Raw genomic sequence first — 7,400 nt, 5'->3', positions numbered from 1 at the left:
TTTTTTTTTTTTTTTTTTTTTTTTTTTTTTTTTTTTTTTTTTTTTTTTTTTTTTCTTGCGTTACAGTTCTCAAAACATAAATTGTTTTTAAAAACCCACTCGAAAAAATCTCTATAATTAATTAATGAAGCATCAAAATAAACTATAAACATATTCAATAATCAAGAAATTACATGATAAACACAATGAAATTCACCACATTAAATCTCCCCGCTTCTTAAGCAAACTGATCCGATCCATGATGCTCCAATACTTAGTTAGAGTAACAGTACAGAACAACAAATGAATTAGCTGACAACTTGTTTAATACCATACAAACTACAAAGGCATATAATAGGCATAATACCAAAAAAAAAAAAAAAAAAAAAAAAAAAAAAAAAAAAAAAAAAAAAAAAAAAAAAAAAAAANCAAAAAAAAAAAAAAAAAAAAAAAAAAAGAAGAGGATTTCCAAGGAGTCTGGAACAAATTCAAGTTTTAGCCATGCATCCAAAGAGTTTAGATAGTGGTAGCCACAATGTGTCGGCACATTCAATATTTTCTTACAAGAGATCATATGACAACACCCAATGAAATTCGAAGATTGATATAAAATTTTGAACGTTAAAATAGCTTACAAAAGTAGACAAGAAAATAAGGAACATTCAACGAGACAATTGGTATTACTTGGCAGTTTAATAAAAATTCGCAACAAAAGAAAGATAAGACAAGGAAACAAGAGCAAAATTAGGTTTTCAGAAAAGAGATCTAATAGCATACTCCATGTGACAGTACACTACTCATTCAATGAAGTACATCTAGAATTAAAGAATACTCAGAACTCAAAAAACTCTATAAACGTAGAGAGATCTAGTATATTATACCTACAAATTGCAAGTATCGACAACAATATCTACCCGAGTAAATTAAAAATTAAGTAAAATAGTAACAATGATCATTAAGAAACTTCTAACCGCATTGTATATCTACGAACAAATTTGAATAGTTGAAATTGAGGTTGCATAGGAGACACCTGGGAATAAGACAAAACCATACCAGTTACCACATTACTTTCATTCATGATAATTCTCCAAAAGCATCCCGGTTCTTTGGCATTTAGACCATGATTGAACCCAAGAGTAGAAGGACGGCTCGACAGTAACTAAAAAGTGGGCTCACGACCTAGACTCCAAATTGTTTGAACTTGATGGGTTTTGAAAAATTCGTATCAAAACCATGATGATTTCGCAAATAGAGAGGGTAGAACATAATCGATTATAGAAAAATCATGATGAATTTGTAAAGATAAGAGGTTATCTTTAAAAAATCAAACCTAAACACTAAAACTTGTCTAGGAAGGTTGAAGGTCTAAACCCTAAGAAAATTCAGAAGAAACTGGATGCAATTGCAGAGGAGAGAAAAAAACTAGAACTCATAATGGGGACTGTAGAGCGCGAAAGAAAGCAAAACTATTTATAAAGAAACTAGAAAGAGGCTGTCAAATACAGCCGTTGAAGAAACGTGCGTGAAGAATGAAATGGGCCTAATTAATGTAACAACGGGCCAACGAAATACCCACCCATGGTTAGGAATTAAATCCTGAGATTATGAAATAATTGAAATAAATCTCTAATCTAAAATTTAAAGCATTTTTAAAACGAGTGTTTTGAAGTTTTTGTTCAAAGATATTTCATCATCAACACGGAGATGCAGGTCTTACCGGTCGACACTATGGTATAAAGTTTTTGTTCATCTTTACCCTCTTGCTATTGCTTTCTCTCTTCCCATGGCACTGCCATCGACACTCTTCTTTGGGAACGGAGGGTTCGATTCAGTTCGGTCATCAATAATGACTAAAACCAAACTGAATCTTACACGTCCTTCAAACATAATGGGTCTAAATTCAAACACAACTTTCAAATTGCAACTAAGTTTTAAATTAATGTTTTTGGAAAATTCAAATTCAATTTTGTAATCATCGTAGATAGAATAATATATAAAGATTCGGAGCTTAATTGCTGAAGTTTAGGAAATAAGAGGAAGGGAAGTGGAGTTCGAACCTGCCTTGACCAGTCCTTACTTGAGTTTATTTCCAAACTCCGAGGTACTCCTCCAGCCCTTACACAACTATCGTAACATGGTAAACAACCATCATATTACAACTGATACAATTAATATGTTAGATATGTTGAGACAATTATCATATTGAACTAAGACAACTATTATATATGTCTATTATAATAAGAAAGTCAACATTTTACAATAATTATCATTCAAATGCAACAAATCAATATTCAATAAGTCTACTTAAAAATGAAAATAAGTTGAAAATTCTTGATCCCATTAGACCATAAAGAACAATTATATCGGGATAAAAATATTACGATGGAAACGACTGATATTTCAAGACAACTCTCAAAAACTAAAGCAATCATGATGTAATTACAATTGAGGCAACATATATTTCAATACAATTATAGATGAAGGCAACCCCTTCATGTCCAAACATTTAATAACCAAAGAATCTAATCTTTCACAACAATTATCATTATGAGGCAACCAAGATGGGAATTTTGCAACAACAATCAATTTGAAACAATCAATATTTAAGCAACCATGGTATTAAAACAATTATTGTAATAAGGCAATCAATATTTCGCAACAATTATTATTTCAAGACAACCATATTTCGAAACAACATATCAAAGCAACCGATCTTATCCTAAACAATTATTGTAACAAGACAACTAATATTTTGAGCAACCAAAATTTTGGATTCCATCAAGAAACAACCATCATGTTTGGTCAATTATTGTATCAAGACGGCCAATATTTCGAGCAACCATTATTTTTATTCTATCATGAAAACTAACCATCTTGTCTAGACAATTATCATTTAGAGAAGCCATATTTCGAAACAACATATCAAAGCAACCATCATGTCTAGATAATTACTGTACCAAGACAACCAATATTTTGAGCAACCAATATTTTGGATCCCATCGGGGCAACCAACCATCATGCCTAGACAATTATAGTACCAAGACAACCAAGATTTCGAGCAACCAATATTTTGAGTTCCATCGAGCCAACCAACCGTCATGTCTGGACAATTATTGTACCAACACAACAAATACTTCGAGCCACCAATATTTTGGATTCCATCGGGCCTCATGTCTGGACAATTATTGTACCAAGACAACCAATATTACGAGCAACCAATATTTGTCTGGACAATTATTGTACCAAGACAACCAATATTACGAGCAACCAATATTTGTCTGGACAATTATTGTACCAAGAGAACCAATATTACGAGCAACCAATATTTGTCTGGACAATTATTGTACCAAGAGAACCAATATTACGAGCAACCAATTTTTGTCTGGACAATTATTGTACCAAGACAACCAATATTACGAGCAACCAATTTTTGTCTGGACAATTATTGTACCAAGACAACCAATATCTCGAGCAACCAATATTTGTCTGGACAATTATTGTACCAAGACAACCAATATTTCGAGCAACCAATATTTGTTTGGACAATTATTGTACCAAGACAACCAATATCACGAGCAACCAATATTTGTCTGGACAATTATTGTACCAAGACAACCAACAACCAATATTTCGAGCAACCAATTTTTGTCTGGACAATTATTGTACCAAGACAACCAACAATATTTCGAGCAACCAATATTTTGGATTCCATCGGGGCAACCAACCATCATGTCTGGACAATTATTGTACCAAGACAACCAATATTACGAGCAACTAATATTTTGGATTCCATCGGAGCAACCAACCATCATGTCTAGACAATTATTGTACCAAAACAACAAATATTTCGAGTAACAATTAATTTCGATTTCATCGAGGCAACCAACCATCATGTCTGGACAATTATTGTACCAAGACAACCAATATTTATATTACGACCAACCAATATTTTGGATTCCATCGGGGCAACCAACCATCATGTCTGGACAATTATTGTACCAAAACAACAAATATTTCGAGTAACCATTAATTTTGATTTCATCGAGGCAACCAACCATTATGACTGGACAATTATCATTTTGAAACAGCCATATATCGAAAAACACATCAAACCAACCAACATGTCTGGACAATTATTGTACCAACATTATTTTTTATTCTATCATAGCAACCAACCATCATGTTTGGACGATTAACATTTCGAGACAGCCATATTTCGAAACAACATATCAAAGAAACCATCACGTTTGGACCCTTATCAAAGAAACCACTAATATTTTGAGCAAACATTATTTATCATGGCAATCAACCATCATGTTTGGACGATGAACATTTCGAGACAGCCATATTTCAAAACAACATATCAAAGAAACCATCATGTCTAGACAATTATTATATCAAGACAACCATTATTTCGAGCAACCATTATTTTCGATTCCATCGAGGCAACCAACCATCATGTCTGGACAATTATCATTTCTGTCTCGACAATTATTTTACCAAGACAACCAATATTTTGAGCAAACATTATTTTCGATTTTATCATGTCAACCAACCATCATGTTTGGACGATTAACATTTCGAGATAGCCATATTTCGAAACAACATATCAAAGAAACCATCATGTCTAGACAATTATTGTACCAAGACAACTAATATTTTGAGCAACCATTATTTTGGATTCCATCAAGGCAACCAACCATTATGCTTCGACAATTATTGTAACAAGACAACCAATATTTCGAGCAACCATTAATCTCGATTCTATCATGGCAACCAATAAGTCTGAACAATTATTGTAACAAGGCAACCAATTCTTTCGCAACAATTACCATTTCAAGATAGCTATATTTCAACCATGATATTACAATCATCATTTCGAGATAGCTATATTTCTAAATAGCATATCAAAGCAACCATATATATATATATGAACAATTATATATGGGCAATTATTGTACCCAGCCACTATTCTTCCGAAACAATTAACATTTCAAGATATATCTTAAAATAGTATACTACCATTATATTTGGACAATTAATGTACCAAAGCAACTATTATCACCTCTAGATAACCACCACTAATTAGAGCAACCATTATCTTGGATTCTATCAAGGCAACCATTATGCCTACGACAATTATTTTAACAAGTTAGTAGATATATTTCACAACAATTATCATTTCGAAACAACTGTCATACAGAAGCAACCATTATATCTACACCATTATTGTAACAAGACAATTGATATTTCGTAGCAAATATCATTTTGTAATAACTAATATTTCAAGCGGTCATTATCTTAAATTTTATCGAGGCACCCACTGCAACCATTATTTCGAGACAGCCGTAGTTTTGGATTCTATGAAGACAACACAATCATGTTTGGACAAAGACAACCGAATTTTGATCCAATCAGAGGTCATATTTAAGTCATAAATAATAACAAGATCATAAAGGTAAAATATTTATGATACTGAGTACAATAGATCAGTATCAAATTAAAACAGCAGTTGGTTGCTTTTAAAATTATTGTTTGTATATATACTAATTCCACTGTTTTTATATACATCCTACATAAATAAATGAATAAAAATAAAAATATATTATTAAAAAGACTTAATTTTTAAAGTTAAATGAAGGGATTAAAAAATAATGAAAAATAAAGGAAAAAGAAGAAGAAACAAATTAAGAAAATAAAATCATTAACATGTTTTTCACCAGAGCATTGTTCTCCAAACATAAATTGTTTTTAAAAACCAGCTTGATAAATATAAACGTATTCAATCAATCAAGAAATTACATGACAAACACGAAAACCCAAAGGGAGATCTAAGCCAGTAAATCTGAGACATTTGATCGGAGATGCACCGCATTAAATCACTCCTCGTCTGCTCTTAAGAAAACTGATCTAATACAGGATATTCTAATAGTTAGCTAGAGAATCAGTCAAATCTTCTCCAAATGAAAAAACCAACTTCTTATATGTAACAGACCAATACGACTCCAAATCAGAAACACCAAAACAAATAGAGAATACCAAATGCATTAACCGAAAACTGGTATAACACCATACAGCACAGAGGCATATAAGAGGATAATCATACCTGGGAATAAGATAAAATCATACTAATTTACCACATTCCTTCCGTTCATATTAATGCTCCAAAAGCATCCCGCTTCCTTGGAATTCGAACCACGATTGGACTCGAGTAGAAGGACGGCTTGACAGTTACTAAAAGTGGGCTTGCGACCTAGACTCCAAATTGCTTTTAATTGATGGATTCCGAAAAACTCATATCAAAACCGAATCGTGAGAAGAGGGAAAAACCAAGGCCTAATCGACTTTAGAAAAACCTGGACGATTTCGTAAGGAGATGATTGAAAAATCAGAACGGAATCCAACTCTGAAGAACAGGATGGTTTTGCTAAAATAGAAGAAAGAAAAACCAAAACGTAATCAAATTTCCGAAGACGATTTTTCAAAGAGAAAAGAGGGAAATCGAAGTCAAGAGTGGTGATTCGAGAGTACGAAGAACTCGACTCCCGATTGTTTCAATTCTACGCATCCTAACAAAATCAAACCTAAACTTGGAAAAACTAAAACCCTAATCTATTTCAGAAAAATCTGGATGTTGTTGCAAAGAGAGAAGGGGAAAAAGGCACAAACCTCAGCAATTTCATTAGAAACTCGATGTTTCTACAAAGGTTGAAGATCTAAACCCTAAGAAAGATCAGAGGAAGCGGGAGATTTTGCAGAGAGAAGAGGGAAAAACAAGAGAACTCATAATGGGGATTGGACAGTGCGCAAGAAGGCAACACTATTTATGAAGAAACCAGAAAGACGCGGTCAAATATAGCCGTTAAAGAAACTTGCGTGAAGAAGAAGCTAATAAATAACTAAAATAAAATAATAAAATTATATAATTTTAATTTAAAAAAAAAGAATGGAATGGGCCTAATTAATGTAAAAAAGGGCCAACGAAATACCCCTAAGTTAAAGGGCTTACAAAGCCCAATACAAGGTTTTAGTTCATAACCGGATTAAAACAGGCGACATGGTTATGAATTTAAATCTTGAAATTATAAAATAATCAAAACTCTAATTTTAAAGTTCTTTGAAAAGTGGTATTAATGATTATTGATTTTTAAACTTCAAAAAAAATAAATAAATAAATAAGTATTTTATAAGTTTTTAATTAAAGGTATTTTTGAAATAAAATATTAGCTATTTTTTTTTTTCAAAACTACAGTATTTATTAGAACTCAAAATATTTTTGAGATAAGGTATAAAGTTAAAAAAAAATAATAATAATAAAAAAAATAATAATAATAAAAAAAATAAAAAAATAAAAAAAACTCAAATTACATAAATCAATGAATAAAAGGTTTTTTTTTTTTTTTTTTTTTTTTTTTTTTTTT

General features: G+C 31.6%; 2 long non-coding RNA genes across 2 annotated transcripts; both read right to left on the bottom strand.

Annotated features, from left to right (window-relative positions):
* Positions 1 to 852: 852 nt before the first annotated feature.
* On the bottom strand, positions 853 to 3,105 carry LOC111447686. Its single transcript, XR_002711313.1, has 3 exons — positions 2,037 to 3,105; positions 1,697 to 1,856; positions 853 to 1,009 (listed from the first exon to the last, which is right to left on the bottom strand). It is a non-coding gene; the product is annotated as an uncharacterized LOC111447686 (long non-coding RNA).
* A 1,853-nt stretch (positions 3,106 to 4,958) lies between these two features.
* LOC111447687 lies at positions 4,959 to 6,829 on the bottom strand. The gene is made up of 2 exons (XR_002711314.1): positions 6,649 to 6,829; positions 4,959 to 6,232 (listed from the first exon to the last, which is right to left on the bottom strand). It is a non-coding gene; the product is annotated as an uncharacterized LOC111447687 (long non-coding RNA).
* Positions 6,830 to 7,400: the final 571 nt, after the last annotated feature.

Source organism: Cucurbita moschata, unplaced genomic scaffold, assembly GCF_002738365.1.
Source record: "Cucurbita moschata cultivar Rifu unplaced genomic scaffold, Cmos_1.0 Cmo_Scf00009, whole genome shotgun sequence".
Classification (NCBI taxonomy): Eukaryota; Viridiplantae; Streptophyta; class Magnoliopsida; order Cucurbitales; family Cucurbitaceae; genus Cucurbita; species Cucurbita moschata.
Note: the sequence above shows the minus strand (reverse complement) of the source record. Positions and strands in the feature narration are given on the sequence as shown.